This window comes from Callospermophilus lateralis, chromosome 10 (assembly GCF_048772815.1).
Source record: "Callospermophilus lateralis isolate mCalLat2 chromosome 10, mCalLat2.hap1, whole genome shotgun sequence".
NCBI lineage: Eukaryota > Metazoa > Chordata > Mammalia > Rodentia > Sciuridae > Callospermophilus > Callospermophilus lateralis.
In genome coordinates this window covers 39,630,241-39,655,207 of record NC_135314.1, presented here as the reverse complement: position 1 = coordinate 39,655,207, position 24,967 = coordinate 39,630,241, and the positions used below count along the sequence as shown (strand labels likewise).

The 24,967-nt window shown below is 41.1% G+C and overlaps 1 long non-coding RNA gene across 1 annotated transcript; it reads right to left on the bottom strand.

The window, feature by feature from the left end:
- Positions 1 to 1,135: 1,135 nt before the first annotated feature.
- LOC143388227 (uncharacterized) lies at positions 1,136 to 23,518 on the bottom strand. Its single transcript, XR_013089953.2, has 3 exons — positions 23,434 to 23,518; positions 1,412 to 1,493; positions 1,136 to 1,270 (listed from the first exon to the last, which is right to left on the bottom strand). It is a non-coding gene; the product is annotated as an uncharacterized LOC143388227 (long non-coding RNA).
- Positions 23,519 to 24,967: the final 1,449 nt, after the last annotated feature.

The window sequence follows — 24,967 nt, the reverse complement described above, 5'->3', positions numbered from 1 at the left end:
TATCTCATTTCTAACATAAAAATCAAGGTATGGGAGGAAGCTGGGAATGAGGTGAGGCACTGGAGTTAAATGAGGTCATTAGGGCTGTGGTCCTAGTGATGGAACTCAGGTGCCGCAGCTTTTTTATCCTTTACCAAAGAGCAGGGGTAGGATTGAGCTGAGATGCAAGAGCAAGTTGGGAGCTGGGATCAGCACCATTCTCCCAGTCCTTGGCCATCCTAACAGTGTGTGTGTGTATTGGAGTTGGGGGAACTTAATTAAGCCTATTGAGGATGCGTGGGGCTGGGATGGGGGAGGCAGTCAGGGACTGCTGTTGTATTGGCTCCACGCTTGTCTTCAATATAGATGGTTTGAGAACATAGGAAGAGAATCTAACCTTGTAGGAGAGTTGTAGGAGCTTCTAGGAAAAGGAACACAGAAAACAAAGGTAGAAAAATAGAAAGTTGGAAAACATGGGGGGAGTAAGGAGACTCAGAACTCACTACATTTTCCTGGAGCAGTATTTTCAGCCCTTCCTATCATCAGAATCATTTGGGGAGCTGAAGAAGAACAACAAACAACCCAAAACCCCAGAAAATTCAAAACTTAAGACATTGGTTGGGGTGAGAGTTGTAATATTTTGGGTAAATTTTAATGAACTCTTGTGAGCACATTTTCTCATTTGATACACTAGGATTACAGATTTCTTCCGAGTGAGGGTTAAATAACAGCATATGCAAGGAAGTTCCCACATTCAGTTATGATTCAGTGTAAAACTGAATGCTAGCACAGCAGCCTGAATCCAACACTTACTACAGGGTTGTGTTATTATATAGATTTACCACTGGCTCACATACCAGTGACTGGAGCTCTGCCATATGCCTGCATATGCTGGAGAGAAGCAGACCCTACACCCTGCATCTGCTTCTTGCCCCCAATGGTGATGATGCTGTCACCTTGTTTTTCAGGTGACACCTTCTCTCTGCTGGCTTCCAAAGGGTGAATCCAAAGGCTTCCACAGATTCCATGCATCCTAGGTGGGTTCAGCTGAGAGACTGCAATTGTTATCTGGGAACCCAGTGAAGTTCACTCCCTCTGGCCTGCTTACTGTGATCAGATGGGAGAGGCTCCTCCTGGATATGTGGCTGGCAGTACAGGTGTTGGGTAAGCAGGTGGGCAGCCTTAGTAAAGGAGCAGAAGGCCTTGGGTGAGTGGGGAGCCAGACCACATCCACAGGTGAACCATCCCAGAGAAGATGAAACCCGCCTTTCGCCTTTTGGATACAGTGGCCCTAGGGGAAGAAGAGACTGTGCTCAGGGTGGGTCTTCAGGTGTAAGCCTGGGCAACAGGGCAGGCTTTGCCCCTGCACCTGCCTCCTTCCTAAGAGCAGCTCTTTAAGCTGTGTTCTCCAGTTTCATTTGCCTCAGTTTACCTTTTGACCATTCTGATGCCTGATGCAACCGGTTTTTCTTTCCACAGGGGCCCACGGAGACTTCAGCAGCACCCTTCAGTAGCTAAAGGAAAAGAGAAAGGACTCTTTTAGGTGTCTTAGCGCTTTCCCCTCCCAAAGCAGTCCGGGGTATACGACCTTCTGATGCCGCCTAGTGGACAGCTAACGTCAAAGCACCGGGAGGCCAGAGGCTCTGTGGAGCAGGTGAAAAGCACACCAGGAATGTGGATTTTCTAAGCGGGGATATTGTCGCTCAGCCTGATGACAGTTTCCAACTGAAACAAAGTTCTGAGGGATCTTAAAATACTTGCCTTCTTCCTCTCCATCATTTCCTTTATCCTTCCAATGCAAGTGTGTAGGGCTCTGACCATGGATGGGAAATGAACATTCAGGTAGTTCAACAGTTAGAGAATGCAGTAGGAGGAAAGTTCCCTATAAAACTAATCAGTCTAATAAAGTTAATGAACCCTCAGAGCTTCAGAGAAAGCCCATAGCCATGTGTTTTTGTAACTTACATACTTAATGTTTTTCAGTCTTCCTTAAATAGATTCCTCTAATCTTCTCCCAATTGCATGAGCTTCCTCCTCCACAAAATCTGGATACACCTCTAGCTGGATTGGTGAGTATCACAAGTGGATCTGGGAACTTTGAAGGATATGGCTGTCAAAAAGGTGCTAGGGAGAGGGGAAAGAGAAAGAAGGAACTATAAAGACCTGATGGGGAAGGAGGAGGACTGGGTTGGCTTTGGGCTAAAACTCAGAGCTTATTAAGACCTGAGAAATTGCCCCTGTGTCTCAGGCTCTCCTTTCTGTCTCTTCCTGCTTCTGGATTTGCCCACTTGATCTTCTTGTGCCTACCCAGGGCCACTACAATGGTGCCCTCATGGGTAATGTTGAGTTGCAAGAGATTTGGCTGGTGGCCCAGAGTAAGTAATCTGGGACTAGGTTATTGTTTTCATTTCTTCTTTAATTATTTTTGATGCTAGGGATTGAACTCAGGGGCACTCCACCATTGAGCCACATCCTTAGCCCTATTTTGCAATTTAATTAGAGACAAGATCTCACTGAATTGCTTAGCACCTCACTTTTCTGAGGCTGGCTTTGAGCTCATGGCCTCCTGCCTCAGCCTCCTGAGCTGCTGGGATTATAGGCATGTGCCACTGTGCCTGGCTCATTTCCTCTCTTTTGACTTAAATTGTTTGTTATAAACATTTACTGACATTTAATAAATTAAGCTCAACAAAGTCAATTTTTTTTCTTTAATCTGCAAACTTTAGAACTTTAAAAATATACATATGCTTTATTATGTATTCTGTATATTTGTCTTTTGCTACTATGTTTTCTCCAAAAGTAATGCCAGTTTTAACTTACCTCTTGTATTTGATCAACAGATGTAGACAGTTCAATAAGGTTAAGTGCCTCATTTTTTCCAATGACATCTACTTTATAATATCTGATTTCCAAAATTTGTTGAAGAAATTTTGTCTGGCTGGGCATGTTGGTAGACACCTGTAATCCCAGCAGCTCAGGAGGCTGAGGCATGAGGATAGAGAGTTCAAAGCAATTTAGCAAGGCCCTAATCAACTTAGTGAGACCCTGTCTCTAAATGAAATACAAAAAATGGCTGGGGATGTAGCTCAGTGGTTGAGTGTCCCTGGATTCACTCTCCAGTATAAACAAAGAAAAAAAATTCTATGTGATTGCAATGTCATAGATATTCTGTGTTTTCTTATAGTGAAATTTAAATTTTCATATTTAGGTCCTTATTTTTGGCTTATATTACTTTTGGGTATGAGGTAGAGATGTTCACAATTTCATCTCTATATGAAAATTAAAAATCCCAATATTATTTCACTTATTGATATGAAATGTCTCCATTTTACACAAAATATTTATATTTGTGTCTGCTTAAGCCCATATAATATTTCTCCTAATTAATTGTCTTGCCAAAAAGAATAGAAACACTGATTAAAGGGGATGGATTCCATATTGCTACTCACTCTCTTGGAGTGGGCACATCATAGGTCAGGTGTCATTTCTGATGTCATCATTTGTCTCCACACCTGTCTCACTGATCTGACTAAAGGGCAGTGATGTCCCTCACCTCCACATTGCCAGCATCTGGCAAAATGCCTGGAGCTTCACCATGTGCACAGTTTGTTGAAGAGCAGAGAAGTTGGCATGGTAATAATGGAGATGATTCCTCAGCTGATGTCTACTGATCCCAATGGAGCTAGACACTGACTACCACTGTGCTCTCCTCTACTGCCCCTCTACTTTGTGATTTTTTTTTAAAGAGAGAGAGAGACAGAGAGAGAGAGAATTTTTTTTAATATTTATTTTTTTAGTTTTCGGTGAACACAACATCTTTATTTTATTTGTATGTGGTGCTGAGGCTCGAATCCAGTGCCCCGTGTATCCAGGCAAGTGCATTACCGCTTGAGTCACATCCCCAGCCCATGTGATTTTAAAGTCTGAATTCTAAGACCTTCCTTGAATCATCTCCAAGTGTAGAACCAAACCCAGCTTGGAAGCCCTGAGGTCTTGACTATAGCTTAAAGATCCTGGTTCATTTTTCAGCCCTTCTTTGATGAATTGGCTCAATATCATTTTCTCACTATCAGTGTCCTGTTTCTTGTAAACAAAATTGGATTTGGCCATTTGCTCTGCATTGACTGCCGTGAGGATTTGTGGGTAACTATAACTAATATCTTGAGCTAGGGAAACAAGCATATTGGAAGAGCACTTACATGGGTGAGTACCTGAGTTCAACCCCATCACTGCAAGAAAGAAAAAAAGAGAGTGCATTCTCTGATTGGTTTATGGAAGATTGAAAAATTCACTTTCATTCAGAAAAGTGAAATGGATTCTAGAAGCATGAAAGACTAGTCAAAGTGAAGCCAGAATTAGACAGGTAGTCAATATAGATAGGTAAATTGAGTTAGGTCACACCAAGGAGACTAATTTTGAGTGAGTCTGAGCAGTTGGACACTGCCTCCTGAGGGATTGAAATGTTAATTCCTTCAGAGCCCTTTCTCCACCCTTATCAAGAACCTACCCCTGCTCCATCCTGTTGCCAAGGTAACCTGTCCCAGGAATTGCTCCTCCCTACAGGGAACTATAAGGTTGTTAATGTGTCCTTGGCTACTCTATCCTGCACTTCCCCCTTCAGTCCACCTGTTTCCCATCTTTGGGCCATCCCATCAAACATTCCTAGACCTAGTCACAAAGGCAGGAAGGAGAAAAATAGGGGGCGGGGGGCGCAAGCAGGAGAACAGGGCTGGGGTTGTGGCTAGCATGTTCAGGATTCTGGGTTTGATCCTCAGCACCACATAAAAATAAATAAATAAATAAAATAAAGGTATTGTGTAGAGCTATAACTCAAAGATAAATTAAAAAAAAAAAAAAAGGCAGGAGAACAAAGGAAGCCTAGGACATACAAAAATGACAGAACACCTCACTTCTTTGAATACCGGGATACCAGCTATGGCCCCCTTCTCTCTTGAAGGAGAAATCTGTGTTACACGGATTTTTAAATAAACCCTTCTTTATATCCTTGCCTTGATGTGAAAGGCGAGTGATTCACTGGAGACAGAGATTCAACCAAGAGATTTTATTGGGAGGCTGCCTGAAGAAAAGGAGAGGCAGAGAGCAGAGAGAGGAGAAGAGGAGGGCCAAGAGAAAGAGAGCAGAGAGCAGAGGATGAAAGCAGAGACTGCAGCAGAAGAAGATAGTGAGAAACTGATGTGACTCCATTTTTTAAAACTTCTACCTCAAGGCCTGTCCAGAGGGAGGGGGCTTGACCCTTGTCCTTGGAAAAACCCACAGAGTGCTCCTAGGCACATACCCACCCTGCTGCATTGTTTGTCTGCAAAAACAGGAGAGATCTGTGGTGCCAGGTGTCCCTGACTCAGGCTAGGTGAGGACCCGTAGCAACCCCCTAGCAACCACCAATCAGCATGAGACAGGGAAAATACTTGGGATGCAAGATGACCCCCCAGTAGTCTCAGTGGTTGATAACATGTTAGGAAAACATCGTTTAGCATATATAACCCTCACAGATTAAACAAATCAGTTCAAATGAATCCCCCTCTTGTACTAACCAATACCCTTCCCCAACTTGTTCCTGCCAGTGAATGTGCTAATCAATGTTAAAAGTTGTTGTTTGACTTTCCCGTGGTGTGGAATGATTTGCTATGTGATGTTGTGACACATAGAGTATCCCCCCAAAACCTATAAAATCTCACTGAACAAAGGACAGGGCTCACTCCTCAGGATTGCTGCATTGGAGAAATGGTTCTAAGTCCAGGCTCGAGCTTGCAATAAAGACTCTTGTGTTATTGCATCAGATTCAGCTTCTGGAGGTCTATCAGGGTCCCATGAATCTGGCATCACAAGGCAGAGAGAAAGAAAGTAGAAGATAGGAGAGAAAGAAGAGGAAGAGGGCAGAGAGGAAGAGGAAGAGGGCAGAGAGTGTGAGCTTGCAAGCTTTGGCTTAAGAAGGGTTATGTAGGTGATGTGGTAGGTGCTGATTGGAAGGGTGACTCAGGAAAAGAGAGTGGACACTGTGTCCAGTGTGGATTGGTCAAGAAAAACCTTTGAATTTGGTGCTCTTCAGCTTGGCACCCTTCAGAGAGGAGGGGAAGGGTTAAGTGATTCTGTAATGTTCTCTGGAGACTTAACTTCAGCAGGGAGTCTCCTACACACCCAAAATGATGTGCTTCTCTAATGTTCAAACTTCAACATGTGAGGAAGCAGAACTTGTCACCAGTAACTTGCAGTATCACAAGGACAGGCTACAACTGGTAAAGAATTTTTTTTAAATATATTTTTAGTTGTCAATAGGCATTTATTGATTTATATATGGTGCCAAGAATCGAACTAGTGCCTCACACATACTATGCAAGTGCTCTGCCACTGAGGCACAACCCCAGCTCTGGTAAAGAATTTTTAAGAAGCAGCAGCAATCATTGGTAATAGCCAAAGTAGGGAATATTTGGTCATTTTTTTGTGGTTAGGACAATACTCAGGATTTTGTCTGTGTTCACAAGTGATTATAGAGTTGTCTTGTATTCATGTTGACTCACTATTGGCACAAAGGGTCTTGTCTGATGTTGATGTTCTGTGAAATTTTTCAGTAGGAGAGCACCAAGGGCTAGCTCCTTGCTATACATTTGAGCATAGTTGAGTAGCACCCAGCTAATGGATCTCAGGACTGCTTTTTTCCTTTTAATGTGGTCTGCCATTATGTTTCTTAAGGTAAGCCTGAGTGTACACATTGGAGAATGAACTCATTTTGTGTCTGAAGTAGCAAAAATAACATGCTGTGGTCATAATGTGAGTTAAAAGTACAAAGCTTTAGAGACTTTAAAGAGTCTTAGAAACTTTATGCTTGTGACAGAGGTCACTTAGTTTACAGTCTACACAGGTCATAGATGCTGCCCTGTAACAGATGCTACTCCGGTCATAAGATTTATTCAGGTCATAGGGGATACTCAGCTCATAGAGTCTATGGAATATATGGCTATTTGGGCCATTGAGGCTACACAGTTAGTAGAGGCTACTCAGGACACAGAAGATATGCAAAATATTTGGGAGATTCAGTTTATAGAGGGTATGAAAGATATGAAAGTAGTATTCAGGCCACAGATATGGATACATCCTAAAAGCTACACAAGTCATAGAGGCCATTCAGGAAATTGAGATTACTTGGTCCCTTGAGAGAGCAGATCACAGGTTTTACTCAGTTGTGTTAGACCACTCAAGAGATAAATGACATACAGTTATACAGGGTACTCAGGACACAGAAACTATGCAGATCATCCAAACTATGCAAAAAATAGAGGAAACACAGGTGATCAGGGTTACTAAGATTCTTTAGGCTGCACAGGTAAAAGAGTGTTTTCTTGGTCATAGAAGCTACACATGTCAAAGTGGCTATCAGTAGAGGCTAAAGGGGTCATTTAGGCCACTGAAGCCATAAAGGCAACATAGGTCATAGAATTACACAGAACACAGATGCTATCCAGGTCATACAAAATAAGCAGGTCATAGATATTACTTGGTCATAGAGCCTATACTGGCCATGGTGGCTATGGACATCTTAGAGGCTACACAGGTGATAGGAGCTTCACAATAGGAGCTATGCATGTCATTGAAGATTCATGGGTCATAGAAGTTACTCAGATCATAAAGGCTACATAGGCCATGGAGGCATCATAAATATAGAAGATACTGACATCAAAGAGCAAGCCATGTAGGCCATAAAGTCTATGAAGGTCACAGAATAAACGCAGGAAAAATAATCATGATAAAGACTACACAAGCCTTAGATGTCTCAGCTCATAGATCCTACACAGGTCTATTCAGGTCTTTAAGGCATACAGGCATAAAACTTACACAAGTCTTAGAGGTCCACAATGGCATAGAGGTTATGCTTATCATAGAGGCTATGCAGATGTTAGAGGCTTTTTAGATTACAGAGTTGATGAAGGACATGCAAGGTACAAAGATCATAGGGGCTATTAAGTGAATGAAGTCTAATAAGGCCATACAGGCCAGGAAGGTCAAGTGGGCTACACACATTACAAAAGACACACAGATATTAGAGGATATGTAGGTCTTAGTGGGTACAAAGATCATAATGGCTACTGAGGTTATGTAGTCTATTCAGGTCATTTAGGCAATTCAGGTCATAGATACTACAGAGGTCATAAAAGCTATACAGGATGTAGAAGCTACTCAGGCATAGAGATGAAATTGATTAAAGGGGTTTCTCAGGTCATAGGGATTATGTATGTCCTAAAAGTTAGGCTAGCAATAGAAGATTTTCAGTTCCATAGAGCTATATCCATTGAGGATTCAGAGGCAATAGAGACTACTCCAGTCAAATTCAGGCCATAGAGGCTTTGTAGATCACAGAAACTAAGCAAGTCATAGAGGTGATGCAGATCATAGATACAACACAGGCTATAGAATCTACTCAAGATATTGAGGCTACTTGGATAATAACTAAACAGGTCAAAGACTCTCAGAACATTAAGACTACTCAGGCCATAAAGGCTATGCAGGTCACGAAGGATTAACAGTTCATAGAGGCTACTCAGTCATCGAGGCAATGCAAGTCATAGTGGCTGTTAAGTCATAGAGGCTACTATATTGTTTAGGATCTCCAAGTCATGAAGGTGGTTCTTGGAAGCGGAACAGACCATAGAGGCTACTCAGGGTCTAGAGCCTACAAAAACTTTATAAACTATTAGGTCATTTAGACTACCCAAGCCATAGAAATGTTTCAGGTAATAGAAGCTATGAAAATAACAGATGATTTGCCTGTCATAGAGGCTACACAGATCATAGGGCTAAGCAGGGCAGAGTCTTCTCAGACCATAAAGCCTATGCAGGTCATAGAGGCTATTCAGGTCATCATGGCTGCTAGGTCATACAGTTTACTCAGAACATTTAATCTATGCAAGAATATTCAGAGGTTAGATGATTAGATTATTAGAGCTTTAACACAATTATGGATTAATCCACTAATATGAATTAATTGGGTGATAACTGTAGGAACATAGGACGTGGCTAGAAAATGTGGGTCATTGGGAAGTGTGACTTAGGGTTTACATTTTGTCTCCTGCACAGACCTCTCTCTGTTTTCTGGTGATTATGGCCTGAGAAGATTTCCTCTGACAAGGGATTCCACCATGATATTCTGCCTCTCCTGGAGCCCCAGAATTATTGAGTCAGCCGTCTATGGACTGAGACCACCGAAAGCATGAACCCCCAAATAAACTTGTCCTCTATGTTGTTCTTGTCAAATCTTTTGGTTACAGCATTGAAAACACTGACTAAAGTGGAAATTTTTACTGAGAAATAAGATTATGTCTGTGAAAAACCTGATCATGTGTTCAAAAGCCTTTAGAGATGGTTTGTGTTGGGAAGAATTTTGAAAACTTTAGAGATATACGAGCTCGAAAAGTTTCAGAATGTTGTAAGTAGATCTTAATGCGTGATTGTGGTGCAAGCTCCAAAACTGGAATGCCAATAGAATGCTGAACAATAAAGACTGAGCTCACAAGGTTTCAGAGGAAGAGGAGTCAATTGGAAATTGGACTGGGGGCCATTCATGTCATTTCTGGTTAAGAAGTTGGCTATATTTTGCTTCTTTGCTGAGTCTTTTTGCCAGGCTAAATTTAAAAGTGATATACTTATTAATCTCATGGAGGTAATTTCAAATCTGTACAGCATTTAGATGGTGGTATGGTTATTGCTGGACACTTTTAATCAAGTTTACTGTGTGTTAATCAGGAGCAGAAAGCAGAGCAGAAAGATTTGAAAAACTTGGAGTTTGGCCATGAAAGTTTGACTAAATTTGCGTTATTAAAGAAACACTTTAGTCTCTAAAGAAATATTAAGTATTTTACCCAGGAACAATGGAAGATGTGACTTGAGGGGTTCTCAGAAATTACTAAGACAATACCCATCTCAGGCTTAAGGTTGTAAAGGTAAAAATTTCTTTAAGAATAGGTAATAGAGACCCTACTTGCATATGGAGGCAGGTTAAGAAGTTTTTTCACCATACTCAGTTGTCCAGGCACTCAGCAAGAGCTGCTACAGGGATCTCAGAAGGCTTGTCTATTGCTCAAAATGGTGGTAGAATTTGGTGTCAACCACAGAGTGATGGTTCTAAGGGAATGCATGGGGCTGTGGTTTGGGAGTCATGGAGGCAGGCAATGAAATTTCAAAAGAAGGCTTGGGAGGCGCCAAGCAAAATGAAAGAGAGTTCTGATTGGCTGCCCTGATATGGTGATGCCTGAAGATATGAAAAGGAAGATGTACAAAGGAAGCCAAGATTCACTCAGAGAAACCTGAGATTAAAAGATGCCAGTAAAGAGGGACATCTGCCTAGAAAATCTACTGTAATTGAGCAGAAACAAGACTAGACTGAGGTCATGTGGGTTGCTACCAGCAAGGCAATAGGAGTGGAGCTACACGAGCACTTTGAAGGAAACATCACAATGACATATGCCCCAGATGCTGGATATGGAGATACAGACTTGCTTGCCCAGCTGGGTTTTAGTGTTGTTCTGGTCCCATCCTTCTCTATAGAAAGAAGTCTCCTTTGTGACACTGAAATATTTATTCTGTGCCATTATATGTTGGATATATGCGATTTGCCTTTTTTTAAGGAGCTGAGAGTTTGCCTTCTTTCAGTAGACTTTGGACTGTACATTTTGATAATTCTTGAGATGGTAAGCTCATGGAGACTCTTGGAAATGAACTAAATATATTTTGCATTGTGAGATGGGGATGAGGTATTGGGGACCAAGGGCAGCATGTTATACTTTAGATGTTGGGTGTCCCCCTAAAGCTCCTGTGTGAGACAACCTGGGAATGGTCAAATGTAACTAAATGAGTACTTAAATACACTTATGTATCAACTGGGTATTAACTGTAAGAATATAGACTGGCTAGAAAAGGTATGTCACTGGGGGTATGACTGTGGGATTTATATTTTGTTTCTGATGAGAAAATCTCTTTTTCTTCTTCCTGGTGGACATGTCCTGAGCTGCTTTCCTCCACCATTAGATGCTACCATAATATTATGCCTCACCTAGAGCCCAGAGCCTTGAAATCAACCATGACTAAGTCTGAATTCATTGGCTCCAAGTAAACTTTTTGTACTTTATGTTGTTCTTCTCAGGTCTTTTGATCACAGTGTTGAAAAAGATGAAAAAAAGGGTTTCTGACACTGGCACTTTTATTTTGTTAGCTTCCCCTATGATGGGTTAAAACTTTACTTTTGCTTACTCTGCCTACCCCAGAAATTCCCACAGACATAGTTTCATTAGGGCCCTACCAGCCAGCTCTGAACAATCCATCTATTCCTCAATCTGACCAGCCAAGAATAATCCTCATGACCCAATGTGGGGTCCAATGAACCCTAAGGAATGAAAAGGACAAAGACCATGGATGGGCATTGTGCAGGTATCCATGCATGTACTCTGGAAATCCTGAGAAATGACTATGGACAAGGCAAACTCACTGCCTGAGATTTATAGTATTGGTTTTTCCACAAATTTCTCCCCTTTGTTCTTTTTGTTTCTTTCTTATTGTGATGCTTAGAATCAAACCCATAACCTCATGCATTCAGTCAAGCACTCTAACACTGATCTACATTCCCAGCCTTGTTCCCCCTTATCAGGAATGGTGTAAGGCTACCTATAATTGAAAAATTTACATTGTGATTGCCCTCTCCTTTATGGTTAAACTTTACCTCAGGCTTTTCTATGTCTTTCAACAGTTCCAGATGAGAATGTGAATTGTATATCCTAGCCTATCCTGGGGACAATTCTTGCCCCAAACCAGAAAGTATTTCCTTTTTACTGAAATGTCTTGCTCACTGTGATGCCAGGAAGACCCTTAGACTACATGGATTACACAAATTTTTATCCTGAGTGTCCTCTGCTTCATTGTAGAAATGTTTAATCTCGTTTCCCTTCTATTCTCCTTGCATCAAGACCAGGGCATGGCCTTTTGCATCCTCTCTGCCTCACTAACTGTGGTAAATCATTCTCATTACTCTAGCTAGAAGGAGATTCATAGAAGGCTTTTGTATAGCAACAAAGTGCCCAAGATATTTCTGACATTTTTCGAAATCTGGGGCAGGTATTCATGCATGCATAATTCTGCTATCAGACTCAACTCGGGTCCAGACATATTCATAACCTGAGAGAAAATTTTTTTCAGTAATACTATACTCCTTTTTTGTGTCACAAAAAGCCTCAGGTAGCATATACCAGGACCTTTGCCTCTGTATTTCCTACTGATGGGATAAACCATGAAGTATGGATTACCACTCTGCTTGTAGCATTAGCCACATGGCAAGGAACTTGCCTCAGCATTCAGCTTCCATGATTTGCACATATGATCTCCTCCTAATTATTACAAGGGAGGTTAATTACAAGGGAGGTTAATTCCAGCCATCCAGAATTGTCCAAGAAGTAGTATTGTGTACATTTTGGACATTAAACATAGTATAGAGATTTGCAAATTTATACTACATATCATACCACAAACCTGGGATCAGGAAAGAGGATTTCCATTGTCTCATCATTGAGGCAGATGAACCCTAAGCATTGTAGAAGTCTAGGACTCTATCTACACATATTAACCCAAAATCCTGAAAATTTCCCATGACCAAGGAAACCAACTCCCTGGAATATAGTTATGTCCAGGAATTTATTTCTCCCTACTTCTATTATGAATGGCCTCAGACTGCCTACAGATGACAAATTTTTATTTGGATTGTCCCCTGCTCCTTGGGTAAAACTTACTTGAGCTTTCCTTATTTATTCAGCATTTGAAGAAGAGACATTCTCTTATTGGGGACATTCATCCACAGTTTGACCAATTTATTTAGTCCCTCTTTAAGCTTAACTTGGGTGTTTTCAATACCCAAATAGTGGGCCAGAAAAGCCCTCAGAAATGTTGGATTCTGGATGGAAAGCCTGAAAGGGGAAAAGCTCCGAGCCTGTGCACTTTGAATCATATTTACCCGAGGGTCAGATCATCCATCCACTGAGAAAAGCAGCTCTCCCCCTGGAAAATTCCCCTCCCTGTTTCTGTCTGGAGTTTTTTCAGGCACTGTACAACTGATCATTTTGATACTGGTGTCTTTTTACTTCTTTGTGATACATTTATGTCAGATTTATCAATTATACTCTGTTGTTGCTACAGGTGAAGGCTGTCATGTGGCTCTGGGTTCCCCAGAGAGATCATTAAATCTGAGTCTGTCCAAGAAAGGGTATTTTCAATGCAATTATGTTGAAGTTGGGGGAGCCAGAGCATGTGGTGACATGGGACCCTGTTACCAACATCTCAGTCTTTGTCCCTAATGCCAATCCAATAATGAGAACACAACTTGAGAAAAGGAAAAAGAACTATGATTGCTTTCCTTGAAAAGAAGAAAGGGGACTCATGTCTCAGAGGCTGGGATTCTGACTGACAAGGAGATCAGAGAAGTTTTCAAAAGATTATTGAAGTCTAAATTCCAAGTGTGCCTAGTCAGGGGTCATGATTTACTTGTAGTATTGAGAGAGCTGTTTCTTAGGGTTTCTGGTGCCATCCCTGACATCTTAATAACTTCATTCCTGTTCCATGTGTGCTTAACTCAGCCTATGATGGGAAAAAGAATAATCTTGCTTCACCCAAGATTAGAGATAGGGGAGGAAGAAGAGAAAGGGAAATAAACTATGTTAGTTTGAATATAAACTGCAGCCGCAGAGCACAGTGATTATCTTCAAAGTCTAAAATGGACACCTTCTACTTTCCCCACTGTCAACTTCTGCCTCCCATTTCTATGAAAATATAGGGGACTGCATCTCCAAATTTCTTCCTGCTAAATCTTAGTGAACTATATGTTCTTAAAATGGAAATTTTCAGGCTTCCAGGCTACTCTGCAACAGAATTTACCCTGGTGATTTTGTATGATTTGGGAAACTCACAGAAATCTGGGTAAGAAATGTTTAAATTGCCAAGACACTTATTAATTATCAAAATAGAAACTCCAGCTGGGTGTGTTATTACACGCCTGTAATCCTATCAGCGTAAGAGGCTAAGGCAGGAGGATCAAATTCAAAGCCAGCTCAGCAACTTAGCAAGGCTCTTAGTAACTCAGTGAGACCCTGTCACTAAATCAAATATTTAAAAAATGGCGGGGGGAGGGGGTCTGGGGATGTGGCTCAAAGTGGTAGCGTGTTCGCCTGGCAAGCGTGCGCCCCGGGTTCGATCCTCAGCACCACATACAAACATCTTGTGTCCGCCAATAAGTAAATATTAAAATTTAAAAAAAAAATGGTCGGGAATGTGGCTTAGTTAAGTGCCTCTGGGTTCAACCCCTAAAATGAAAAAAAAAATAGAAATTTTATTGTGGAGGGTCTGGGGCTGTAGCTCAGTGACAGAGTGCTTGCCTGGCATATGTTAGGGACTGGATTTGATCTTCAGCACCACATAAAAATAAACAAATAAAATAAAAGCTGTCCATATACCACTACAAATATATATGTGTGTGTGTGTGTGTGTATATACACACACACAAACACACATATATTTTAAGAAAAAGAAATTTCATTGTGGAAAGAAAAAGAGACAGTGTAGCTGAATGCAATGAACATATCTTTTGAATGTTGTATGCTGTGAAACACACAAGCCATCCACTGTCCTGGTGCAGAATGAGGACTTTAAGAAATACTACCATAAGTGGTTCTCTTTAAGAAAAGTTTATTATTTGTCACACCAGTTTCTTGAAGGAGCCTATGGTGAGGGAATAAATACTGGCAGTTCCAATTTACCTGAAAATATCTGTGAACTTAATACCATATATTATTCAGAATTTGCAATACAAGTTTGTCTAGTATGTCATAGAAAAAATTGAGATGTTATAGTGCATTTGTTATTTGTGGGAGCCCAGATCACTGTGGAAGACAGACCAGCTCAGGGGATGAGATTTATGTTGCTGGGTGCTTATAGATCTTCAAGTGATCTCTGTTAATATTTTGGAGTGAAGCTGGGACCAGGCCAGAAAGAAAATAAATTTGAAAATGTAAAATTCACTTGAATTTCAGGCAGAGTGGCCCAAAACTATAAGTTTAAACTCTTTTGTCTGCTTCTGGCTAACTCTATGTAACTTGGAATCAGCCTCGCCTTGCAAGAATAAGAGGTTGATGGGAAACTTCTGGAAGGCAGGGGTCACCAGAAGTGCTTTGTCTGATTGGAAGAACAATGGAAAAGGGAGAAATCCTGAGGAAAAACATTCAATTCATGTGTTTATATAGTTTTTGTATGATTTTGTTGCATTGATTTCTAATTTCATTCCCTTGTAATCTAATAAATGCAAGGAATTATTCAGTTTTTGTATTTCCTAAGGGTTAGTTTGTGGTCTAAAATATGTTCTATTTTTTGGAGAAGGTTCCAGGAGCCACTGAAAAGAAAGTACATTCAGGTCTTTTTGGAGGAAATATTCTATAGATGTCTGTTAAGACCATTTCATTTATAGTATTTTTCAGACCCAAAGAGTCTTTTCATAGTTTATGTCAAGATGACTTATCTAATGGTGAGAGAGGTGTGTTGAAATCTCAAATTTACTGTACTGGCATCTATCTGAGACTTCTATGTAGTTTCTCTTTTATGTAATTAGTTGAACCCACATTTGAAGTATAAACATTTCTAATTTTTATATCTGCTTGTTGTATTGTTCCCTTTACCAGTGTGAATTAACCTTTGTCTCTTATTATTTGGGGGTTGAAGTCTGCTTTGTCAGATATTAGAGTGGCTACTTCTATCTCTTTTGGGCCTCCATTCCAACAGTACATCAATTTCTATTATTTAATTTCAGCCTGTGACTGTCTGCCTATAGTGTGAATTTTTTGCAAACAACATATTGTTGGTTCATTTTAAATCCATTCTGCCATCCTTTCTCTTTTAATGGGAGAGGTTTATTATGTATTACATTCGAATATTTTTATTTATTTCTAATGTTTAACTTGGTTTTGCTTGTCATTTGCTTAACTAACCTTAAAATGGGATTTGTTTATTTGTAATCTCTGTGTTTTTTTTTCTGTGCTGTATGAAGTTTCTCTTTAACTGTCTTCTGTATTGCCACTTTAGTAGTCATATATTCTTTTAGTTTCTGCTCATCTTGGAAGGATTTTATTTCTGCATTGATATCAAAGTATATCTTTGCTGGATACCTCAAATTTTGTAGACAGTTATTTTCTTTCAGTTCTTAGAATACATCATTCCAAGTATCCTGCTTTCTAGAGTTTTGTTGAGAAATTAAAAGTGATTGGCTTGGTGAAGTTAATTTTTTTCAAATTTATTTAATCCTTTAAGGCTTGCTTTTAAGCACTGTTGTGTGGGATCAGATGGATTTCAGACTAACAATATTTTATCTCCAAACCAAGGTGCTCCTTTCCTAAGAAATTTGTGGTATGTATCAATGGAACTCATGGTAGCATCCCTTTTGTGGCCTGGAAAGTATTTTTATATATTGAAAAAAATGCATGAAGAAGATGATAGGAGCAGGGGAACGCTTTGCAGTGTGTTAGTGCTAGACACACAGCACTATCTTGTCCTATCAAACCCTGGTAAGTGTTTCAGCACATTATGTACTGAAAACATGAAGATAAGCTTTACACATAGGGTGACTGCATCTGGGAGTAGAAACTCCAATTATGAAGAAGGGCAATGGCATGGGAGGCCAAGCCTAGGCCTTGATTTGTTTTTCATTTTTATTCTTCTATTCTGTTTCACTGGTCTCCATGTCTATTGTGGTACCAATACCATGCCATTTTTGTTACTATAGCTTTATAGTATAATTTAAGAAGAATGCCTCCTTCTTGACTTTTGTCACTTGCTTTGGCTCTTCAGAGCCTCTAATTTTTCCAAATAAGTTTCATGACTGATTTTTTATTTCTATAAAGAACATCATTGAAACTTTAATAGGAATTGCATTAAATCACTATAGTGCTTTTAGTTATATGGCCACTTTGAAAATACAAATCCCAAGGGGCTGAAAGGCACTTTGGCATGGTCTTACTTCAGAAGAGGTTCAAGTAATTGAAGAGGTGACCTCAATTTCTTGGCATTAGAACCTGACAGAACTAGAACTCTGGTAACCATCGTATACATTCTAGAGGTAGTACCTTCTTCTAGTTCATGTGAAGGGAGATACTTTAAAGAGCAAAATGTTTTCTTGATGATTCCAAATTTTCCAAGCTTGTAGCACAAAAATTTCCAGAGAATTTCCAAGAATGACTGGAACAGGTTATTCCATGTTGAAATTTTGACCCAGCTGTTACATTTGTACCACTGGACATGGCTGTCAGGGTGGACATGTAAATATTGGATAATACTTTTTCTACTCAGATATTTATTCAAAGACCTCATTCTGTAATCTGGTGTCATCACTGGATGGAGGTCTATGAACACATTTATGTATATTTGATCTGGGACTAAAAGTTTTCAATGGGAGTCAGCTGGAATAGACAGCATTAAAGATTGTCCCCACATGTCAGACAATCTCTCTGAAGAGTTCCAAGAAGATCATCAGGGATTATTTATTAAATTTGCCTCAATGGGGAAAGATCAAGTACACAACACAACCAATAATGATATCTCTGTTTTTAAGTAAGAAGAGTCTCCAGAAGGAACTCTATAAGTAGAAAGTTGAGATATAATACAGAATGGGGCCAGGACAGATACCAAGTTTGGGAACTTCTCTAAACTCTGTCCTAACTCTTTACCTCTGAAGGACCTATATTCCTATTCCCAAAGGATTCTAGACTCTATTACTCCTCTGGAAATCTAACAGGTGAAAATCTCCAGTTCACATACTTGTAGAAAGATTAGAGAATATATTCTTGCATGGTTTTCAATTTAAATGGGTAAGGCATATTTCTTCACTGTTGCTATTATTTTTGTTTTGGATAACTGTCCCAGGTAGCCCATGTAGCAGTCAACTCCACTGTACTTTTAGTCCTTTTATAAGACTTCAATACCAGAAAAGTATTTACCAAAAAAAAAAAAAAAAAGAATGATGGTTTCACAAACTCTTTTACATATTTTTGAAAATGTACCATATCATAAAACAAATCACTATGGGCCCACCATGTAACATGCTGTGTTCTCACATGTTTTTATGCTATTCCAGTAACAAATGCCATTTCTTGCAGCAGTTGGGCATAATGCTGGTAGAATCATGTGATTCAATTGCACTTTCATTTAGCCATTCTTCAGAGATAGAGAATGTATGTCCTAGTAAGCTGCATCACTGTAATGGCCTGTCATAAGTCAAAGCCACAAAGGGGGTTAAAGGAGAAAAATTTGTTGGTCCTAATTCTAGAGGCTATATATCAAAGTGCTTGCTGGGATGATTTCCTTTGTGGCCCACTCTTTGGCATGTAGATTGCTTTCTTCTTTCTCTATGTTTGAGTGTCATTTTTCTGTGCTTCTCTTATCTTTATTGCAACTCTTATAAGAAGAAAAACTTAACTAGATTGGATCTCACATAAATTAATTAGGTTAACATTAATCCTGTTTTTAAGAAACCTATATTCAAAAGGAGTCACAGTCTGAGGTACTGAGTATCTAGAACAACAACATATGAGATTAGGGAGAGGACACAAGTCAGCCCATACCATAAAATAGTCTTCTTCTTCCAAAGACAGGCTCCTGGGAAAAAGAATACTGAGCAAAGGGATATGCACATGTAATATTATAATAGTTATAGTCAGATTATATCACATAGTGCTGTTAAAGTTGCATTGCCACCAGAAATCTCTGATGGTAGCTGTTTCTCTGCAGCCACAATCCCCTGGGTGTTGGCATTAAAAACATAATTTTGTTTGGATTAATCTCTTGTCCATGTGGCAAATACAATCACCTTGTGCCATTTTTTTTTTCAATTTCCCAACTGACAAGCTTGAGTTACCTTTCAGTTGATTATGAGCCATTTAGACTTCTTTCTTTCCTGAATTATACTCAGATTCTGGGTCCTGTGATACGCTCTCTTGCACCTTGTATTATCCAAGCATTTGTTCCTATGAGGAACCTGGGTTGACACTGCTTAGGTTCTGAAGACTTTCTATAACATCAAAGGACAAACAATTTTGTCTCAATACAAAGGGACCTACTGGGGTATCTTATTTAGGCTCTTTCTTTAAAGTGGGGAATGAATAATATTTCTCCACACTGATAGTTCCTAGCAGGAGCAAACCAGACTTCTAGGAGCTTCTAGGAGGAATTTCATACAGTTATGTCTGTGGGCAATTCTCAGTTCTGACACATGCTGCTGAGAAGCCATTGATATCTAGAAGTCTGTCTTTTCTCATGTCTAAAATGTGGTGTTTTTTAGAGGATATAGGTGGGTAATGGCTTAATGGATGGTATTGATATAAATAGATGCTTTGGCTTCACAGCTGAAATCTACACAGTAACTTCCACATCTTGGAAGTTACTGTGTAGATTCTGCTTAAACATTATCTGATACCTATACCAATTGTCTTTCAGAAGCTTACAACTTTGTCATCATGGGCATTCCTGTCATTCACTTCCCCAAGCACATCACCTCTTCCTTGTCTAAACTCGTGATTCCAATTCTCCAATGATTCATGGTACCGCCAATATGTCCCTTTTTTACCTTCTTTTACTCCATGCCTCAAATAAAAAAGTTTTCTGCTACATGCCTCTATAGCCTGTGTTCATTTGTGTTTAAAAACATGGAACTTGGTGGTCCATTACATCCCTCAAGAGAAGCTTGTTCTATAACTGATAAACTCTTTTGAAACTAAAGTATACCAGGATCAATCTATATTTTTTATGTTTAAAGGGGAGTTGAGATGAATTCTGGCTGGTGTTTGCCAATGATGTTAACTGAACTCTGATTCTCTGGATCTTGCAATGGGAGCCCTAAGATGACTCAGATGTATGAAAAGGTTATGTCTGTGTTTTAATATGTAATACATGGTTCTGAATTTTATGTACATGCATCATAAATCCTGATATTTAAAAATAATCATTATTTTTCAAGTATGAAGAGAATATAAGGAATGTTGCAAGAGTCTTATGGTCTGTTGGAGGTATTTTGGCTTTGAATTGAGACTGAGTTCATACTTCAGGATACCCAGCTGCTTCTTAGTTGTGGGGCTTTGATCACAGGAGGAAGCAGATATCATACCCTGGCCTAAGGTCTAAGGCCAAACTGCCAATGCAAAGTTCACTTTAAATGCAGTAGAGTTAAGGATGTGGAAATATTGAAGGGTATGTATCCCCCACATTTGGGACCCCATCTGCCTTTGTTTGTTCTCTGATATCTGCATGGAAAAGAACCATGACCAACATCTAGTGGACTTATGCCTTCTATGGATTCTGCCCCTGTGTAGTCCTGGATGGGTGCCCAAGGAGCCTCCAATGCTTACCCAGAAGGATGTTGACCCCCTGAGCATAACCATCTTCTGGACTTGGTGATACTAGAGACTGGGGGATGCCCTACCTCTATCCTCACCTTCTACATCTCACCATGGGTGGCTCCTTATCCATTCCTTCTCATCCTCTAGGCTTCCTCCTGGCTTACTAGGTCTCTTTTCCTGGACCCAACCAATAAAAAACATATCCATTTGTGCAATAAGACCTGGTCTCAATATCCTTTGGATAACAACTATGAATGGCCATTTATTGGCACTCTAGATCCCACTATTATCAGGGATCTTTTCAACTATTGTGAGCATTAGGAAAATGGAAAGAGATATCATATGTTCAGATCTTCTCCTGTCTTCTAAGTCCTCTCTGCAACTCTTGCTCTCCCACAAAATTCCTCTTAGCTCTCACATCCCCTTTCTTCCTAATGAAGTTGCCACATCAACTGTCCCCTTGGCCCCTCTGCCCTTCTTTTCTCCTGCCCCATGTTCACAGGCTGCTTCTGCCCACCCATATCTCTGTGTCCCTGGGATCAATGGTTTAATCTGGGTTTACGTACCTTTCTCTTCGTCAGATCTTCCACAGATAGAAAAGTGGCTTAGGTCCTATACTTCAAGTCCTACCACATTATATGCCCTTATGACCTTGTCTAACACCCTCCTGTCAGAGGAGTACAGGAAAGTTTTGGAGCAAGCTAGAAATTATGCTGATGAGGTACAAGAGATCTCTCTGAAGCCAAACCTGATTGAAACCCTAACTGGAATTATAATTTGGAATAGTAACTAGTAAAAATCCAATGCATTGGGGCTGAGGATGTGGCTCAAGCGGTAGCGCGCTCGCCTGGCATGCGTGCGGCCCGGGTTCGATCCTCAGCACCACATACAAAACAAAGATGTTGTATCCGCCGATAACTAAAAAATAAATATTAAAATTCTCTCTCTCTCTCTCTCTCTCTCTCTCTCTCTCTCTCTCTCTCTCTCTCTCTCTTCTCTCACTCTCTCTTAAAAAAAAAACCAATGCATTACTTGCTTCAAGGCATGACTTAGAAAGACAGCCCATAAGGCTATCAATTATGAAAAGCTCCAGGAAGTCATCCAAGATAAAAATGAAAACATTCCAGCATTTTTAGGTCACCTGATGAAGACTTTATTTCAATATACTAATCAGGCCCCTGAGACTCCAGATGGAAGACAACTACTAATGACTTACTTTTTCTCCCAGAGTGTCCCCAATATTAAGGCCAAACTAAGGTGCCTCAAGAAGGGGTCTATAACTCCCAAAGCTGATGTTCTCAGAGTGGACTTTAATGTTTATAACAGGAGAGATGAGAAGGCCCAGAAGCAAAAATATCAGATGCTCGCTCAAGCCATCCAGCCAGCCTCAGCATCTGTCTCTGTATCCACTGGCCCATGGAAGAATCCCATGGGACTGCCTGGACCCTGTTTTAAATGTGGTCAGATGGGTCATTGGGCTCGTAAATGTCCTAAGCCTTGCAAGCCTCCAGGCCCTTGTCCTAAATGCCATCAAGAAGGGACACTGGGCCATTGACTGTGCCTAAGCCCATAGAGGCCCCCAGCCATCCAGCCCAAAGACAGCTTTGTTTGTGCCTTAGGCTCTCTAGTTTTCACCCATGCCTTTTGGTCATTCCACAGTGCCCTGTTCCCCTTGTGGGTAGGGACATCCTCACAAAGTTGAAAGATATGCTTTCCTTCTCTCCTCATATATACTTCCACCCAGACTTGCCTGCTGCTCCCCTGATCCTCACCCTTACCTTAGGACCATCCCCTATTCTGTCTGCCAGTGACTTCCCATTACCCTCTTCTAAGGTGGTCCCTACTTGTCTGGGATGTTTCAAGTTTTGTATTGTCTCACACCACAAGACCATTCACCTTCATCTCAAAACATTTTGCAGAGCAGCTTTTATCACATTCTCCCATCAGTCTTGCTCTCCCCTCTAGGAATATGAGCTGATTTGGGATCCTGACCTGAGGGCCCAGGACAATTACCTATCTTCCATTCACCTAGCACTGTTTTTCTTCACCCACACTCAGCCTCATTTGGGTACAAGACTTCTCTCTAGAACTTAGATCTTGGCCCAGCACCAAGGTTCTCGCCCATCTTTTCTGTTGGGTATGTGGGAGACTCCCCAGTGAAGTTAGTTTTCCATCTTGCGAGAACATCACAGAATCCCTTACTCCTCCCTCTCCTCTCCGAAGCACACACCAAGCTGAAGAGTGCCAAATTCAAAGTTTTCTTGACCAATCTCCACAGAACACAGTGTCCACTTGCTGTTCCTGAGTCATGCTGCCAATTGGCACCTACCATGCCACCTACGCAATCCTTCTTAAGCTGAAGATTGCAAGCTCACACTCTGCCCTCACACTCTGCTCTCTTCCTCTTCTTTCTCTTCTCTCTCTACTCTATTTCTCTTTCTCTTCACTCTCTTCCTCTGCTCTCTTTCTATCTGCCATTGAAAGGAAAGTCACCACAACACTCGGATCAACCAAAAGATTTTTATTGCAGCAGTGCAACAAAGAGAAAAGAAAGAAGGAAAGAGAGAGAGAGAAAGAAGAGAAGAGATGAGCAGAGAGAGAGCAAGAGCAAGAGAGAGAGACAGAGAGCACGTGCAAGAAAGACAGAGAGCAAGAGATAGAGCGAGAGAGACAGAGAGAGAGCAAGAGAGAGAGAGCAAGAGAGAGGGGGGCCTGGCAGGAGGGAGTTTTTATAGCCCAAATCTAATGGGACCTCTGGGTCTGCAAGCTGCCTTGTTGGCCCAAGGGGGGTTGAGTGCTCAGCCTTGAGCGGGACTTGACACAAACAGGTGATAAAGGACCAGATAGAGGGGGGTTTGAGTGTGTGGGCTATCTTGCAGCCAAAATCTGTTCAGCCTGCCATGCAGACAACACAGTTCAGCCTGCTCTGCACCCAACAGCCATCCTTCTCTCCTCTCTCTGCTCTCTACCTCTCCTTTTCTTCCCCTTCAGGCAGCCCCCCAATAAAATCTCTTGGTTGAATTTCGGGTGAGTCACTCACCTTTCACCTTCTCCTTGGCTAGTTCACTCTTTGGTCTTGGTTCTCAACTGCTCACCAGAGCTCATGAAAGCCCTGGCCAGGCAACCAAGACTCTCTACAGGCAAAGCCCAGGACTAGGGAAGTAGCAGGTGACTCCCTCTCTCAGTCCCAGACACTGGGTCTTGAGGGGATTGGTTGAAAAAACCATTGAATTTGGCACACTCTTTGGCTTGAAGTCCTTCAGAGAGGAGGGTGAGGGGTAAGGGATTCTGTGATATTTTCAATAGAAGGAACATTAACTTCAGTGAAGAGCCTCCCACACACACCCAACAATGGGGAACTCTCAAATCCTATCTGATTCATGGCTACTTTCTTGCCCACTTAGTCCCACTCCATTTGGCTCCTGATCTAAAGGTCCATTGACCAATTCAACCTTCCAATCTTCATAACTTTTGCTAGCTCTCAGAAAAATGAAAGAAAATCCCTTATGTGCAGGCTTTCTCCTTCCTCCATTCAAAGCCTTCCTTTGCTCCCCTTGCTTCCCTCCTCAACTTCTACCTGCCACTAAAAACTCTGGATTCCTCCAGAGACCCTATTTCTAGACAAACAAAGGACCTAGAATTCACCTACATTGTAAAGCCCTAGGCACAATATTCCTGGCCAAGGCCACACTGAAGCTAACATTGAAATACAAAGGACAGACTCAGTAGGCTCAATAGGAGGCATAGGGGAAAAAAGCATTTAACTTTACCCTTGCCTAGCAAGGTAGACTACAGCCTCTCATTAACAAGTCAAAGAAACTCACCTTTGGGGCCTCACTCACCATCCTGTTTCCCCATTGCCTAAAGGGACTTCTCACCTACAAGGGTTTACATGTCTCACACCCTGTTGCATTTTATCTCTGCAGGTTTCCCTAGTGGAAGATCCCAGTATTACTTTCCACTTGTGTTCATCTTTAAAATCCGCTGCTCTCTACCCTCACTCCTCAGGACTCTTTCTACCTCTTCTCCTCTTACCCTTTCATGCATTGAAACTCTGGAGGAGTTTCTTACACATTTCTCCCACATACAGGGAGGTCTCTTGTTCCTGGCAACATACACATGGTTCACAGTTGGCTTCTCCTTTCTTCAGGAGGGAGTCCCTTGGGCAGGGTGTGCTATAGTCTCTCTAACCTTGGTTGGTTGTGGAAGCAGCTCCCCTCCCCAATAATACATCCAGTCAGCAGGCTGAACTCATTGCCCTCATCAGAACCTTCACTTTGGCAAAGGGAGTCTTCCTTATTGTCTACACTCAAAGTCCACTTTCCACATACTCCTCTCCAATGTTGCTATTTGAAAGTAGCACGGATTCCTTATCACCAAGGGAACTTCAATTACTAATGCCCCTTTTATTGCTGATCTCCTTCAGGCTTCCAACCTTCCCACTGCCATTGAAACTGAAGGATGGCAGCTAAGTAACCCCCTTCTCCAGTGGGCACTTCCTTCCTGACCTCTCTCCTTGTCATTTACCAATGCTTGCCCCCTGCATCATTAGATTTATTCAAGACCAGGTTCAA